This window comes from Hippopotamus amphibius, chromosome 2 (assembly GCF_030028045.1).
Source record: "Hippopotamus amphibius kiboko isolate mHipAmp2 chromosome 2, mHipAmp2.hap2, whole genome shotgun sequence".
Lineage (NCBI taxonomy): Eukaryota > Metazoa > Chordata > Mammalia > Artiodactyla > Hippopotamidae > Hippopotamus > Hippopotamus amphibius.
Window position 1 is genome coordinate 129,851,080 of NC_080187.1, and position 18,262 is coordinate 129,869,341.

General features: G+C 41.4%; 1 pseudogene; it reads left to right on the forward strand.

Annotated features, from left to right (window-relative positions):
• The window catches only part of LOC130845402 (cyclin-Y-like protein 1), a 39,451-nt pseudogene extending 36,623 nt beyond the window's left edge, over positions 1-2,828 (forward strand).
• The last annotated feature ends 15,434 nt before the right edge of the window (positions 2,829-18,262 follow it).

Below are 18,262 nucleotides of genomic sequence, written 5' to 3' on the forward strand. Positions count from 1 at the left end.
CCATGGATCTAATTGTTGCCGTGGTGATGTGCCCACTCCTTTTGTTGGCGCGTAGCTACTTCAACAAGCCCCTTCCTATTACCGGCCCGGTGAAAATGTCTGCAGGTTCTTCAGAGCTAATAAACAGCATACATCCTTCCTTTCATCTGATCACTGTAGCGGGGCCTTGTGAGTGAGCGTGGAGCGTGAATCGTACAGCTGCACTCATGGAACTCCGAAGAATAAGCCCCCGAGTCAGCAGCACGAGAGCATAAAAGGACCGTAACCTCTTCCCCCTTGTCCCAAACTCAAAGTGCTGGGATGCAGAAAGGACCACAGATAGCTGTACTTTGTTTGAACATTAGTGTATTAATCCAGCTGGGTAGCCATTATTTGTTTCAAAACAGTATTTAGAGCCATCCTCGTAGCTCAGAATGGTATTTTTGAAAATAGCCCAGTTGACTAAAATTGTCCTGTGTTGGTTTTGTCTTCTCCTCCCCCAGGACTGAGATGGAAAGGCACTTTCTGGAGCTGCTTCAGTTTAATATTAATGTTCCTGCCAGTGTTTATGTCAAATACTACTTTGACCCGCGCTCCTTAGCGGATGACGACAACCTGAGCTTTCTGTTCGTTCCTCTCAGCAAAGAGCGGGCGCAGAACCTAGAGGTGAGGAGCGCTCACTGGGGTTTTCTGTCAGCCACCAGAGCCAGCGTCTGTGGCCAAATTGTATTGAGCAGTGATTCGGAAAATGGAAAGCTGTTAAATTTAACAGTTTGAAGACCTTATTAACCCTGGCATCATATTTCCTATGGTTTATACAGGGATCTCACATTATTTAGAAAAAAAAAACAGAGATATTCTCTCTTCTTTAACCATAATTCAGCATATTTTCAATTAGATTTAATCTGTTCTTAGTGGTTTTCCACCTGAACCTCTACACTTACATATAACCATACATGAAAAATTTCTTACAGTTTTATCCCTAATCATAGGTATATACATAATCTACTTAGCACTCTTAACTGTCTTTTACTCAGCTTGCAGTTTGTGTGTGTGTGTGTATCACAGTTCAGTCCCATGAGTTTATTAGACAAAGCATCAGTGGCTAACCTGAGAGACCTATACTTGGAATGTATAATGTGGGTTCAGATACTGGATGTAGAAAGTACTTAAGTTTTTAATAGAAATGGTAATGTACATGGGACAAAGTAATTTATGGCTTATGATTTTTGGTGGGCATACAGCAAAATTCACAACTGAAATGAACACATTTAAAATTGAAACTCTCTGTGGTACCTCGGTGCTACTTTAGAGTAAGATGTTTTTCTACCATCATTTACATGCAAGTGAAATAGCACCTATCAGTGCTTCAATCATGAGACCTCTCCTGCCTTCAGCACACACCTACCTCATTAAAATTTTCTCAGAGTATGTAATTACTGATGAAGATTGAATAGAAGTTGAATAACTGAGTAAACACTGATTCAGCCCAAGTGTATGTTCATTATGTTTAAGGATCAGGTGTGTAGGTAACAGATGATACTGCTATTAGGAGCCTATCTTTGGGAACCCAATTTTTCAATAACTCTTCAGTTCCCCTTTACCCCAGCAATCTAATCATAGCCCTTAAAGGATATAACCTTAGGGAATTGGCCGTTAGTGTAGATATCATCTCTCCGAAGTAGCAGTAACTATGAACTATCTAAAAGAATGTCCATGTGTGGCTTATCAGTGATGCCTTTTTTTTTTAAAGGTTGGAACTTTTTTTTCCCCTAATCGTACCTGTGTTCTGTGTGACTTTCCTAGGCCATTTCCAGATTGTGTGACGACAAATACAAAGACTTGTGCAGAACTGCTGTTAGAAGGTCTTTCGGTGCTGATCATTTCATCGGTGTTCAGCACTCCAACGCCATCCTCTCTTAAGGAAGAAGTGAGGGGTTTTAACGTCAGAAACCCCTTGCAACAAGGACTGGAGAAATATCACCTCTCCTTTTCAGAAACCAGCAAAGTTACTATTTTCACCTAAAAGAAAGACATTGAATTCAAGAGACTCATGGACAGCGAGGATTATATATGCTCATAGGAAAGAACGGGACCTTGTCAATGCAACACACTCTTCTGTCCTTTTCAATGTAAACAGAGTTACAAAAACCACTCCAAAGCTAAAAGCTCCCAACCCACACACAGTTGTTTGCTTACTCTGTAGGCCAATAGCTCTGAACGATGTGAGGTTTTTTAATTAGCAGTTTAAATTTTTAAACTTTAAAGACACTAACTATATAACATTTACGTTTTCCCTGCTTTTCTTGCCCCACTCCCCCATGTTGCTGCATATTCCTTTAGAATCAATGCAGTATTACCATTAAAACATGGGCCTCCTAACAACTCATAAAGCCACTTAGGAACAGACTGTTGTAGCATTGTTGGGTTTGAAGGATTCTTCCTCCCTACTACATCATTGAAGCTGCTAGTCATTATTGGCAATCGATTTAAACCAAAAAGCTGCTGAATAACACTTGTCATTCAAATTCTTTGCAAGCACCACTTATTAGCGTTATCAGTGTGTTTGGGATCATAAGCAGAGAAAGTATGTTATCATCTACTTCTGTTGAGTCTATGCTGCATTTCTTTTTGACTGTAATGGTGCTTCTCATTTTCTGATGATTTTCCTCTTTGTTAAATACTTGTATTAAAGGATATTTTCCTAATTCCAGCCAGCATGGCGGTCCAGTAATTAGCAAGCAGGTAATAAGATAGAAGGTGTCCCAAAAGTCTTAGTGCAATTTTAAGCTTTAATATAAGTGTGCTTGACACTGCAGAACACTGTTGCAGAAGTATAAATGCTACAGACTGGCAACACATCATTTAAAAGTTTACTTGGATTTCTTCTGAACTCATTTAGTTTTGTAAATTTTAAACATTAAGCTTTTAATTTTAATTTTTTGTTTCAGCCCCTCTTGAAGATAGCAAACAATGGGCTGAAACAAAAAATTAAAATTAAGAGCTTAGTATTTAAAATTTACAAAACTTAAATGAGTTTAGAAGAAATTCAATTAAACTTTCAAATGATGTTTTGTAAGTCTGTAGCATTTATACCTCTACAAGTATCAAAGCTTAAAATTGCACTAAGACTTCAGGGGATACTTTATATCTTCACAGACCTGCCCCTCCTCTTTTTAAAATAATCCTTTGCAAGGCTAGGCTGTTAACCTGCTTGATCACCTAAAATTTTTTTTTCTTCTTCTAGATTTGGTAAAGGAATTATGAACAACAGTGTTAATACACATGTAATAAATTGAAAGGAATTGGACCCTAATAGTAGTGATAGGAAAGTAAGTGCTGTGAAACAGCTTTTCTATCCTGTGTGTTAATAACCTGGCTGTAGGTGTCTCACTTCAAGTTCTACTATTTTTAAGAGGAAACATACAAACCTTAGGAACCCTTACCTCAGGCTTTAAAAGGCAGGGAGGTCCAGTAATCAATCTTTTAGGAGATTGGTAGTGATGTCACCTAAACTTGAAATATTAAAAAAAAAAAAAAAAAAAGAAAGAAAAAGATTAGTGTTCTCAACTATGTGAAATCTTTTTCTGCCTATCTTCTCAAATACAGCCCTAGGAATTTTGCCTGTAAACAAAGCATTTCTGGGCCAGGAATACTTTCTTTGTTTATAGCAAGGCTTCGCATTATATTGAGTGCTTCAGGTTCCATCATTTTTAAAGGACAGAGACCTAAATGATAAATAATGGTATATAAAATATTACAATCTACCACCTCAAAAAATATTGTTTATGGAGTTTGGAGCTTGGAAACTCAAGTATTGATTGCAGTTTTATTTTGAAAACAATACTACAACTTATGTGGTTTTTCTTCCTCGTGTTTATATTAAAAGAAAAGCTAATAAACTCTATTTTAATTAAAATATATTGGCTACTGTGCTTGTAACACTTCTCACTATTCACATAACATTACGACTCTGCCTAACTCAGATGTTTTCAGTCAGCTCTGATAGTTGGCTCTAAAGCACTTTCAAACTAACCATTCGTAAGTTGTTTTGATCCTTGCCTTTAGTTCAGATGTAGTCATTTATTTCTTTGGCTTATGCTGTTTTCAACCTGAAGGTAATGTAGAACACTGAAAATCACTGGCTACAGTGCTCAGTGGCAGAGTGCATTAGATGGCATTTTCAATTGTTTTTGTGCCAAGAGGGAGAAGCAGGTAGAAGTAAAAGTAGGTAGAATACAGAGAGAAAAGAATTACAGGAATACTGTAGAATCAGAACGTGAGTTATTTGAGGATTTCAAGCAATGGAACAGAAAAGAAGATGGAAGAACAGGAAGTAGTAGAATTGTGGTTGCTGTAAAGAGGGTGACTTTTAAATAAGCCACATAATATTACTTTAAAATGCTATTTCCACTTACCTTTCCGTTAGAAATATACCAGCTCTCTGTAAGGTTCTTTAAGGCTCTAGCCACTGCGCTTGAGCAATATTCCATTAGTCATGATAGTATTGCTGTGTTTTCATCCACCTGAATTCACTCCTAAGGTCAATTCTTTAACTTTGTTCTTGATAAGTTGTTTTCTTTAAGCCCTTTATTGGAATATAATTGCTTTACAATCTTGTACCAGCTTTTGAGGTACACCAAAGTGAATAAGCTGTATTTATACATATATCTCGTCCCTCCGGCAACTCCCTCCTGCTCTCCCTGTCCTGGTCCTCTAAGGCATCACCCATCATCGAGTTGATCTGATCTCCCTTTGTTACACAGCAGCTTCCCACTATTTACCTGTTTTACAGTTGGTAGTGTATATATGTCTATGCTACTCTCTCACTTTGTCCCAGCTTCCCTTTCGCCCCCCCACCCCCCCAACCCCATGTCTTCCAGTCCATTCTCTGCATCTGCATCCTTATTCTTGCCCTGTGGATCAGTTGTTGATTGGGAGAAATGGTCTGATTCAGTACAGAAGGGAAAAAAAATCTATCACAAATCACTGATAGTTCGCATCACGTAATATGCCAGTTGCTAAACAGAAATGCTGACATATCTTGAGTGGTCGAAGGTTAAAAAAAAGTGGGTAGGAACATTGGACACAACTGTAGCTTCAAGAATAAGTTGCTAGAATATTGCTCTTCTCTTTCAGCTTTAATTCTGAGGCAATACAGCCATTTTGATAAATGGGAAATTGAGTCAACTTAAGGTAAAAATTTAAACATCACTGAAAGTAGGTTCTCTGACAAATATGGTGGGGCATGGAAACTAGTTACTAGTTGGGTGGCAACTACGGCAGTTTTTTCATGATTTTATACCTAGGGAGGGTTTGTTCCCTAAAGTAGTAAGACTATAATAAAAGAATATCTGACTCCCTCAACTCAAATTTTGTTTTGTTTTTGTTTTTCTGTTGGAATACTGACATCAGTGCAACTTTAACTCTGGTATACTGTGAGCTGAACTTTATTCTTTACAAGGAAAAGACAAAGGTTTGAAATGTATGTTTGAACCAAATGAAATTGCCATTTTTGTACGTTAAATTCACATGGTTCACCCTAAGACAACTGCTTATTAGGGCCCAGTGTTTATGGCTAAGGAATTTTTCCATCCTGTATCAGATTCCATCATGACACAGTTCTTTCACATTTACTCCTCGTGTACCCTGTATGCTCATTATTGAAATCCAACAGCTCTAATTCCTAGTTTTAGAACAGTTTGTTTCATTTCTCAGTTTAGTTTTCCCGTTCTATAAAATATACCATTCCTTGATTTTGGGGAAAAAATGCTGAAGCCAGTATTTACTGGAAAACAATTCGCTCTGTATTCAGGTTATGTGGTGTTTTGGGAAATGTTTCCCTACAGCATGTAGGTTAGCTAAAATCTTTCATCATCCAAGCCTTCTCTCTAAGCACATGTAAAATGACTACACTGTTCCCTCACCCAGAAGCCACATTCCTGAGTAGAGAGCTACTTGGTAAAGCACTCGACAGCTGGCAGAGGCTCTCCCAGGTAAGTGCCGGTTTCTATGCAGAATCTGTAGATTATACCCAGCAACTCTCAAGTTAGAGTAGATCACCTAAAATCTTAACTGTTTGCCACTTACCAACCTGTCCAGCCTGACTCTGTGCCAGCAAGAATACAAAAGATCTAGAAGTGCTTCAGCGAAGCCTGGTCCCTTGTACGCAGGTGCAGTCTGTTTGGTTTCTGAGGCAATTTCCACTAGTCTATTTAATGTGAAACAGATTTTAAGTATACCAGTTTACGGTTTAGGATCTCTAGGGTGCAGAAAGAACTAGGAAAAGTGAAACTATAGAAATTAAGAGGAATCCAGAGTTAAATGAAAAGCAGTTCCTGTTCTTTAAAAACAGGAACAAGTTAGGTGATTGTTGTAACTGCTGTGAAGGGAGCTAAGTAAGTTGAATGTGTTTAGACAAATTCAATGACAGCCTCAGAACCTAAGGTCCTCAAGAATGTGTTGATTATCTACTTCAAGACCTCAAATTATTCTGCTAGCTTTTTCTTAAAACAACTATTCCTTCATCTTACCATTCTCAATTCTACTAACCTTTACTTCTAGCTCCCCAGATGGTGGGCCCTGTATCTCCTCACTGTGGGAACTGACTCGTTCAAAGGCAGAGCTTCCGTGTTTTGTCCACCTCCCACTGCCCTCTCCCAACAAGGTCACATCAGCTTCACCTTTTGCCTTTCTGCTAGTGTCCAATGTGGCAATGCTTGATGTCGGTTACGACCATGACCCATTTCCAAAACATCACCAGGTTCCAGGAAATATAATAATAAGAATCCCCTTTAATCAATGACTTGGGCCCTCCTGTGTTCCCCCGAAGTATCAATAGTTGTTCCCAATTTGCTGCACTCCCCTGACCTGCCCACAACCCTAGATGTGTCTCAGGCTAGGCAGCAACCCCCCCTTCCAAGCATTAGGAACAGACACCTTTCTTTCTTTTTTCTTTTGGCTGTGCCATGCAGCATGTGGGATCTTAGTTCCCTGAGCAGAGATTGAACCCGTGTCCCCTGCAGTGGAAGCGTGGAAACCAGTGGACCACCAGGGAAGTCCAATGCCTCACTTCTTAAGGTAACCCCTCTCATCTAATGGAGGAGATTCCATCCCAACTCTTAAAATCAAACTTCTATATCCACCCCCCCACCCCCAGTTTATTCCCTTCTGCTTCAAAACTGCATTCATCTTCCCAACATGAGGATGGGGCAATTTGACCTTCCTCAGTCCTTTACGTGTCCTAGTGTTTCGCAAGATGTGGCCCCCAGACCACCTGCCTCTCATGGGCTGAAAGTGCCTGTAAGAAATGAAGCTTCTCTAAATGCAATGTGGAATCCTGGAACAGATAAAGAACATTAGTGGAAATCTGGTGAAATCCAAATGAAGCCCGGAGTTAACAGTAAGGTATTAATGTTGACTTCTTAGTTTAACAAATGTGCTATGATAACATGTTAATATTAGGATAAAATGGATCTATCTTTGCAACGTTTCTGTAAACCTAAAATAATTCTCAAAGTTTACTGAAACAAGCAAACAAAACAAAAAGGCCCACTTCTTGGAATTAATTTCTGGAGCCGAAGGCTGGGAATCTACCTTTCTAATAGGAACCCCAGATGATTCTTATGCAGATATAAATTTGAAAACTAGTCTTTCAGTTCTCTTTCCATTCTATTCCTGAATGGGTGCTTCCTCCTTGTTTTACTTACCTTAGCCTGATTTAATCTTTAGGTCCTCTCAACCCTAAAATATAAGTCCTATCATTATCCCCCTTTCACAGATGAGAAAGTATTAAGATGAAGTACACAAATGAAGTACTAAGAAGTTAAGTAATTTGTCAAGGATCACACAGCCCATAAACGATGGGGCTGGGATTTGAATCCCTAGTCAGTATAGCTCTCGATTCTATGCACAGAACCATTCTGCCACCTCTCATTCTGTTGGGCATGACAAATGAAAGAGCTCTGTACCTAAATCACTAAAAGAAGCATTATCTATTTCTCCAACCTCCTAAGTCCAACAGTGCCCCCCCTTTTCCACTGGGGGGAAACGAGCAATGAGAAAGCATTGGGAAGATGTGCCAACTACAGAGACCTGTATGGATAAGGCCCAGTGGATCTTCCACCAGGATCCAGCTCAACTGCTGTATTTTCCATTCTCTCAAATGTCCTAATAGGTACCAATCTAATAATGCTCACAGTACTCACTTTGACACTAAAGTAATTATTTCTGGTTTACTAAGCATCTGTCCAGTTTGTCAGGGAAGTGCCAACTCTAAATTAACTTACTGTTGATTAGGCCCTGTGTATTCTCAGGTTCTGCATCAGCGGATTCGACCAAACGTGGATTGAAATTATTTAGGGAAAAAAATTTTTGAAAGTTCCAAAAAGCAAAACTTGAATTTGCTACACACCACCAACCGTTTGCATTATATTTACAAGTACTTACTTAGGATTTGTATTAGGTGTTATAAGTGATCTAGACATGATTTAAAGTATACGGGAGGATGCGGGGGAAGATGGGAGGATTGTGCATAGGTTATACGCACATAGTGCACTTATATACCATTTTATATAAGGGACTTGAGCATCCATGGATTTTGGTATTGGGTGGGGGGTGGGGAGAGGGAGACTCCTGGAACCAATTCCCCACAAATATAGAGGGAGAGCTATATATCCTCTTATCTAGGCTCCTTGATTTGTATATAATACCATGTTGTGGATCTAACTGCTGAATGATAAAGTCTGGGGAGTTCCTGACTGCCAACCAGACACACAGAACAGCACTAATTTTACCCAAATTGCTTCAGTATAGAGTATAGATGGAGGGTTGATAAAATAGAACACCATCTCAGGCAACGTCTGTTCTTATGTGTATTTCCCTTCATTTCTTCAAGTGAATCAATCACAGGATCAGCAGGAGGACCTATGAAGTATATTCAAGTAAAACATGTTTTCATTAGTTCTGCTTCTGGTGATTGGAACTTGCTTGACTTTATTATCAATAAAAACATTGCTGCTTATATTTTAAGTAAATCTGAGGAGTCTGATCATGAAGTTAGAATCCACGTATCTCCTTTAGATACTCTTGAGAAAGCAGTGCGTCTCTCCATAAAAGCATGAGGAGAAAAATACTTGTACAGCATCTTTTTATTTGCTTTACCATTGCTTTAATGTACATTAACATTTATCTACATTAATTTGGAACAAAGAAACAAAAATAGACATTTCTTTGTTTTTCATAAATAACTACTCTCCATATTTGGTAAAAATCTCAAACCATTATTTTAGCTTCCCACAAATAGAATACATACAAATTTTTTTCTGAAATAATAAGGTCACCAAATTAAGTATCTTGAAACTAATATAACCATACAACTTGTTCTATTGACTTCCAGGAACAAAACAAAAACAAAAAACTTCTTATCAAGATGCTCTGGGTTTCCTTTTGTTAGTGTTAGGGATTCAGAATTATAATCGTCTGCCAGTAATAATTTATAGGTTTAAGTTGATTGTCTACAAATAAAACATTGCTGGCTCTGCTTTGTGAGTTCTGGATTTGACATGACACCAACAATACCATGTGGGACAGGCACTATACGTATACAGAAATCAGCAAAAGTATTGAATGCCCTGGACTCAAACTACTCACTCGATGTGTGCCTCATTTGGCTCAGCAATACATTCACCTGCACCAAACCCGTATCAAAAGTCACTAAATCTCTCATATATATCATATATTATTTATATACACACCCACAACACATACACACTATACATACAATTTGTAGCAACATGAAGTAATATTGTCTTCAAATGATGTACCGCAGACATTATCCTGGCTGAAATAAATCCTATAATTGTCATCAAGCTGCTAGAAGCTTTTGAGGGGTCTGAGTCAGGTTACTTAGTTACTTTCATCCTGCCAACGCTTCACCCTGCTTTAATGTCTTAATAGCTTTTTCTTTCAGAAACACCCTCCTCAACCCGGGCGTATTTCTTTCCCAGGATCACTTGATTGGCCTTTGGAGGCAAGAAAGGGCACACAGGGGGAGCGGGCACTTCTCCGCCACTGTCCCTCACACCTGCCTAGATCTGTGACGGTCTCTGTCCTGTTGGCCACCTTCGGTGTTAGGAAGCAGTTAGTCAAAGCTTTGTCCCTCCTACCCTGCTTGGTCTTTCTGTAGAGCACAAAAGTGAAAGAAGCCTCTTTAGCAGGGGTAGCAGTTCATTAAAATATACCACTACATTTCCTAGCTCTGGGGTTCCCATTCTGTGCTTGAGACGGCAGGTCACGGATGCTGTTATCACGGTTCCGTGTGGAATCCACGAGGTTTTCTCCTGGCAGCGTGTCAGGATTAGCACAGCCCTAGCCCAGGAGGAAACGGCCTAATGAAAACCAACTTGGAAACAGTGCTGTCGGCACATTATTTAAGCTTGTACATGTGCACAATTACACACAACACACACACAGGCCCATCACTGGAAATGACCACGAGAAAATACGACAAACGTTTGCAAGGATAAACCAAAAAGGTACCAAGAAAACTTATTTTCAGCCAATTTAGACAACTTCAAAATGTGAGGTTAATAATGTAAATTAAAAAGACTTCCTAAGTCTTGTCAACTGATTCACTGAGAGGTCACATGTTAGTTCCTTCTAAATCTTTACCCCCTAATCTATGACGGGAGACACTGCTTAAAATTGAACCATGAAAGGGACAGCCCAAAAACTGTACATGTGAAACTAAACTGGGCCTTAAATCCTCATGAAAATCACAGAGCTGGCTGTGAAGAAGTTGCTAAACCACTCGCAACTTTTCATTTTATAATTATTTTCATGAGTATGGATTGTTTGCCTCATAAAAATAAAAATCAGGAGAAAATAGCATATGGGATGGAAACAGAGGGTGACCGTAAAGTAGATGGGTTTCTCTGCCCTGGGTAGGGGGAGGAGTGGTTGATGTAAGACTTCAGGGAAGCAGGTGGGCTTAATCTTTGAGGGAAGGGAGAGGGAGAGCAGGGGTGAGAACAGAGACTGAAAATAGAGGCAGCTCTGAGCGTTGGTCTGGACGTAGACCTCTAAATGCATTACTTGTATCACCTTTCCTTGGCTTAGTATCCTTTGTCTTAACTGTCTATTTTTTTTTTAAGTAAATTGGTTATTCTCTTTTGGTTTGGTATGTTGCCAAAATGAAAAACAATTGTTTTAAAAGGAAGAATTAAATCACTTCGACCACATCATCCCACAACTTTGATACATTCTGCATCATTTTAACATGAAAAAACAACAAAAAAAGAAGGAACAGAAACAACCCAAATTAGGCACAATGACCAAAGCAGAATAATGTATGTACTTTCTGGGAAGACATGTTAAATGAGGGAAGAGGTCAAGGTGGTCAGAAAAGGTCCTCATTTGAAAAACAGGAGAGGACTGGCCCTCAGGCAGGGGATCTATTTCAAGGTTCTAAGAAGCTTCTGAATAAGTAGAGGAATTAGATGTGCAAAAAATTCTGTAGCTCTGTGTACTAGGTTTTGTCAAATATACTGAAATTTTAATTTTGACTCAGAGGATGAGTGTGTAAGAGCAGTGCATTTTTACAAATGTGAACAGCTTTTGAAAGTCCATGAAAACTGTAACACCAGGCTTCTTTCCACCAGCAAAGTGCTTAAATCCACTATGGAACCTATGTGCATGTTTACCTAATATCCATAAAGTAAAAACTGGCCTGGGCTTAAATCTTACTTTTCCAACTTTGGTATAAATGAAGCACAAATCCCGACACTCGCTGTTTTTCTAGGGAGGCGTTCCCAAATTTTAATTCCTTTTGCCATTTTAGCTTTTTAAATTTAGTCCCCACTCAGTCCTTGTCATTGGTATTTTGCTGGCCAGTATTGGCCTCAAAAGAGGCCATTTGTTTTGTGTGAAAGTGTTCCGGCTATGGGAAACGCAAATGTGTTTCCCAAATGCACCCCTTTCAGGTGCATTCTCAAGATCTGGACCTTTTTCAGGTATAAGGAAATTGATATAAAGTGATGAGTTGACTGTAAATGAGCTCCATTTAACTGAAACAGAAGCACTTATCAATTAAATACTTCCTACTCTTGAGAAAATTGGCCTAAATGTATTTCAGGTCCTCATGATCTGGCAAATAGCTAGTACTGAATTGATATCTGGTATTGAAGCTGCCTTAAGCTTGTTGGTTTCTGAACTATAACCTTTCTGCTTTACCTAGGTTTATTGGAGATCAAAAAAGACATTACATCTGTTGCAAATTTGACAGCAAAGACAATAAGCTGAAATGATGAAACTTTAAGTCTATCTAAATTACCTCTTTAGATTTTGGTACCTTGAAACTTAACCAAGTTAAATGGCAAGAATTTGTTGACTATCTGGGTCATTTCAAAGGTGATAGAGTATTGGAACATTGGATGCTGGGCAAATCTGAGATTCCCTACCTTTGCCTACTTAGGAGAAGGTAACGAAAGCATACGTTTTCAATCAGAAATGCTGGTATGACATCCAGCTCACAATTGCTTGCTTTTGGTTTTCATTAAAATGAAGGTGTTAAAGTGTTGAGGATTGTAATTGAAATATGTAATTAAAAATAAAAACATAATTAAAAGTAAAACATTTCAGTATATAGAAGGAAGGTGGGATAAGTGTAGAAAAAAAATTTTATGCATGGTTGGGCTGAAAGGAAAGTAAACTTAGGGAAATGGATACTGTTATTAAAAATAAGTTTTTTCAAGGCTGGATTTGGTTCCTCTCTGCTAAGTGAACATGTTTACTTAGAATGCTGCTTTCAATAACATTGTATGTGAACTGTCTTGTCTTTAAGGGATGTCTATTTGCTTTTAAGATCTCTTCTCACTTTGGATAAGAAACAAGAATTCTCTTACAGTGACTGATGATCTTATTGGACCAGGTGTTTTGAAACTTTTTGTTAACTTTGGGATTTGTTAGGGGGCCCTTAAGGCAACTCAAGGAGGAATATTTAAGTCTTATATGTGGTATGTTGAATTACAGAGAAAACATTCTGAAATGGGGGATAAGCTTCTCAAATTACACACTATGGATACATGTTACACGGATAGATATTCTAGAAAGGATACAAAGTTTTTGAAATGCAGGTATGTCTTGGGATAATCTATCAGCCATAATGATGGTTACATGAGAGCAACTTGATTAAGCTTCCTTCTCACCACCTTGTGACTTTATCTTTAACCTTCCCTGTTTAAGTTTCTAACAGATAGTTAAGCTGAGGCTTTGCAAAAGTGCTTCATCTTCAAGAAGATTCATACCAATGATTTTTTGACACATTGAGTAAACAGGTGCATATGGTGATAAAGTTTATGGATTTGATTTAGAATAATACTGATTTTGATCTGTGTTCTCCAGATAAGGGAAGCCCTTCCCATCAACTTCCTAACAACTTACAACATTTGTTAAATTCTACTTCTGCATGCCTGCTTTACCTGCCAAAATGTCTCCCCCAGAGTGCCACCCTCACACTGCTTTTCAGGCTTATTCTCCTGAATTCCTTACACAAGTTTATCTGAGACTTGGATCAAGGACTTGGAACTTGTCATTGTGTCTTACTCAGAATGCATTGTAGGACTATGCTTTTCTCCAGCAGGACGTAGCTAGAGTGGTCATCACCCCATACCCTGAAAGACTTGGGAAAAGATGAACCAGGAATGGAGGTTGAAAGCAAGTCCCCTAAAACTGAGTTCCTCTGCTGAGTTTATGATTAACCACTCTATCCAAATCATACCCATATGTTCTCCTCAGGATTGAAGAGTAACAAAGAAAAGGGGGGAATTGTACCAGAGCCAGCTGAGTACAGCCCTTTGCAGGCAGCCCTTGCTGTGCACTGGTACCCAGTGCCCTGTGACCAGGCAATGGTTACCGGGAGACTACTAATGCCACTGAGACCATCCTGCTCAGCCATTGGTGGGCATTGCAGTGGGCCCGTCCCCCAAGCAAGCAACTATCTCTCAGCAACCGTTAGTGGGGGCCATTTTTCTAGTCAGCAGTCAGTTTAGTTTGACCATCAGACCTGGAGTGTGAGGTATGAGGCAGATGCCAGCCTTCTCCCCAGGGTTCTTCTGCTCACACGGCCTTGGGGCAGCTGTTGTGATGTGGGGCCCAGAGAACAGGCTGGGGTTGTGTCCTGCAGGGCTCCAGGGCCTCGGACCAAACTGCACACTCTCCCATACCAGGCCCTGAGGTAGTGTTGAACCTCTACCCCTCCCCTGCCATTGTGACTTTAGGGGATGGCTCACAGTCTTTGGGACCTGATCACCACTGTTTCGGGGGCCTGAGGAGCATGAAGACCTGTTGTATCATGGGCGCCCAGCTTCCTCAGTGATGACAGCTTGGCATAGTCTGGCACAAGGCCCTGAGGGAACCACCAACTGAGAGCTGCCTCCTTGGTGAGTCCTGGGCACTGGCAGGGGTCCCAGAACAGGTCCTGGACAAACCCTCCATGGCAAGAGAAGCACCACCCCTCACAGGGACCCCTTTCTCTTAGATGGGTCTGGACCTCAGAGGATGAGACTTGAGCCTTGGGACCTTGCCCTTCCTTGTCACACAGAGAGTGACATTTGTTTGCTGGAGATTGATAGGAACATCGAGACCTGACTACATCCTCTCCTCAAGAACAAAGGATCTGACACAGAGAAATTTGCAACAAAAAGCCACACCGCTCCTTCACCTTACCTCTAAGAGGGCTTTGCTGAAAGCTTTCAAGGTTGGGGGTTTTCTGGCTTAAGCCACCCATTTCCCTGCATGTCTTTTAAGCAAAGATTTCTCTGCTCCAAAGTCCAATGTTTTGGTTTTGCTTGGCCTCACTGTGCATTGGGCACACAGTCTGGCATTTTGTTACCAATTATAGCAAGCCAGCCAGGAGGCCTGTGCCCATGGTAGGTTGATCCCGACCAGGGGCATCCCCATTTCAAGTCTGCTGAGGCTGCCCGAGTCCATGTTGCTCGATGGTACTGGGAGGGTTTCTCCCTTTGTGTCTTGTTTGTTACTGTTAGCATAACGATGTGAAGGATCATGCACATTTTAGCATGTGTCAGAACTACCTTCGTTTTCAAGGTGGAATCCTATTCCATTGTGTACATACTACCATGTGTTTATGGAATCATCCATCCATGGACACTTGGATTCCTTTCATTTGAGCAGTATGAATAGTGCTTGTGTGAATAGGAGTGTACATATATGTGCTTCAGTCCCTATTTTCAAACCTTTTGGGTATATGCCTTGAAGTGGAATCTCCATCTCCTATCTTCCGTCCATGTTAAAGTTTTTGAGAACCTGCTATAGTGTTTTGCACAGGGGCTGCACCACTTCACTTTATTTTTTAGATAGCAGAATGCTTTGCAGTTTGTAAATCTCTCCTATTTTGCATATCCATTCATCCACTGATGGGCATTTGAATGGTTTCTACCTTTTGGGGCTATGGTGAATCCTGTTGCTATCAGGATTTGTGTACCTGTTCTTCAAGCACCTGTTTTTTGCGCATTGAGGTGTATATCTAGGAATGGAGTTTTTGAAGTCAACAGTAATTATATCTTCCTCTTTTTGAGAAAATGACAAACTATGGGACATATAGTCTGCACCATTTTCTATTTCCACAAGCAAAGCCTAAATGTTCCAATTTCTCTACATTTTTGCTAATATTTCTATCGGTTTTCCATTATAATCATGTAGTGAATGTGACTGCATATTGCAATGTGGTTTTTCTTTTTCTTTTTCTCTTTAATTATTTAATTAGGCTGCCTTTTTGGGTCTTGGTTGCTACATGTGGGCTTTTTTCTCTAGTTGTGTTCAGCAGGGGAGCTATTCTTTGTTGTGGTGCATGGGCTTCTCATTGCAGTGAGTTCTCCTGTTGTGGAGCATAGGCTCTAGGTGCCTGGGCTCAGTAGTTGTGGATCATGGGCTGTAGAGCACAGGCTCAGTCATTGTGGTACATGGACTTCACCCTGTGGTTAACAATGGCCCCAAGTCTGTGGCTAAGTAAGACCCCGTCACAGTGGTTCCCTGAGCCTCGGTTACTGTGTCTGGCAAAGGCCCTGATGCTGTGGCTGACTAAGGCCCTGATACTGTCCCTAACTATGACCTTGATGCTGGCCTTGAGGCCCTTAAGCCATCCCTCCCTGAGGCCCTGACATTGGTCATCCCTCAGGCCCTGATGCTGTCCCTCCCTTAGGCACTGACCCTGGTCCTAAGGCTCTGAAGCTCTCCCTCACTAAGACCCTGAGCCTCCCCTCACTAGGGCTCTGACACTGCCTCTACCAATGCCCTGGTCCTGACTCTAGTCCTGATGCTAGGCCTAAAGAAGTCGGGTCATATCTAAGGCCCTGATGCCTCTCCTCACTAAGGCCCTGATGCTGCTCCTACATAAGGCCCTATGATGGTCCTGGTCCTAGCCCTAGCCTGTCACTGATGCTAACTATGGCTGCTCCTAACTAAGGCCCTGTTGCTGCTCCACCCTGAGGCCCTGATGCTACTTTGATACTTCTTGTCACTAAGGCCTAAGGCTGGTCCTACCTAAGACCTTGACGTTGAGTCTAAGGCCCTCACTAAGGCCCTGACACTTATCCTCACTGAGGCCCTGACGTTGTAACTCAGTTAGTTAGGCTGTGATGCTGTCACTCACTCAAATCCTGGTGGTGTCACTTACTTAGGCCCTTACACTGTCCCTCACTGCGGACCTGATGCTGTAACACAGGCCCTGAGGCTGTCACTTCACGTAGGCCCTTATGCTGGTCCTCTCTAAGGCTCTGATGCTTTCTTTAGCTTAAGTCATGATACTGGACCACACTAAGGCCCTGACGCTGCTCCTACCTAAGGCACTATGGTATCCTTCACTAAGGCCCTGAGAGTGTCCCTCTTTTAGCCCTGACTGTGTCCCTCAGAAAGGCACTGTGTTATTTCTCCTTAAGGGATAGGGCACAGGGCATATGGCTGGGGTTGGGGCAAGGTTTGGTGTTGGGGCAAGGTTTGGACTTTGGGCTTAGGGCTATAGAGCTAAGGCTTAGGGTTTAGGGTTTAGGGTGAGGATCAGGGTCAGTGTCTAAGGTCAGGGTCAGAATTTATGGTCGGGGGTAGGGGTTTGGGTTAGTGGTTAGGGGTTATGGTTAAGATGAGGGTTTAGGGTCAGGGTCAGATCCTGAGTTAGGGGCAGTGTCATGGCCTGAATTAGAGACAGTGTCAGGGCCTGAGTTAGGCAGAGCATCAGGGCCTGATATAGGGACAACTTCAGGGCCTGAGGTAGGAATCATGTCAAGGCCTGAGTTAGGACCAGTGACAGGGTGTGAGTTAGCGTCAGCATCAGGGCCGGAGTTAGGGACAGTGTCAGGGCCTGAGATCAGGACAACTTCAGGATCTGTGTTAGGATCAGTTTATGGTCTGAATTAGGTTCAGTGTCGGGGCTGTGTTAGGGAGTGTGTTAGGGCCTGAGTTAGGGAGATGATTAGGGCCTAACTTAGGTTCAGCATCAGGGCCTGCGTTAGGCACAGCAGGAGAGCCTGCATTCAGTCCAGACAGAGGGCTTGTGCTAGGACCAGTGTCAGGGCCTGTTTCAGGGCCTGAATAGGGATAAGGGGTTAGGGTGTTGGGTTGCAGTGTCAGGATAGGGTGTCTGGTTAGGGTGAGGGTGTCGTGTTAGGATGGGGAGTTAGGGTGTTGGCTTAGGGTGTCTGGATAGGGTGTCAGGTTAGGGTTAGGGTTATAGTGTTGGGTAAGGGTTAGGTCTAGTATTAAGATGTTGGGTTGCAGAGACAGGTTAGGGTTATGGTGTCGGGTTAGGGTTTTAGGGTGTCAGTTTAGGGTTAGGGAGTCAGTATAGGGTGTTGGAGTAGGGTGTCATTTTAGGGTGTCTGGGTAGGGTTAGGTTCAGGGTTTGGGTGTTATGATTAGGGATAAGATTGTGGTGTCAGGTTAGGGTTAGGGAGTTAGAGTTAGGGTGTCAGGTTAGGGTCAGGGTGCTGTGGTAGGGTGTCAGGGTAGGGTATTGGGGTAGGTGTTATGGTGTAGGCTTAGGGCTAGGGTGTCAGGTGAAGATTACGGTGTTGAGTTAGGGTTCCCAAGGTGAAACATAAGCACAGTGTTTTTCTCAGTGCAGCTCCGTGTTCCTCCTTTGGGCTGTTAAACCTGGCAGTCAGAGATTCCCTAAAAAGGTGTTTCTGAGGGAGTTTGAAAGTCAGGAAGTACTAGCTTTCCAATAAAGGAGGCCAGCCTATAAAATTGCTCAGCATACACACTTGATCCA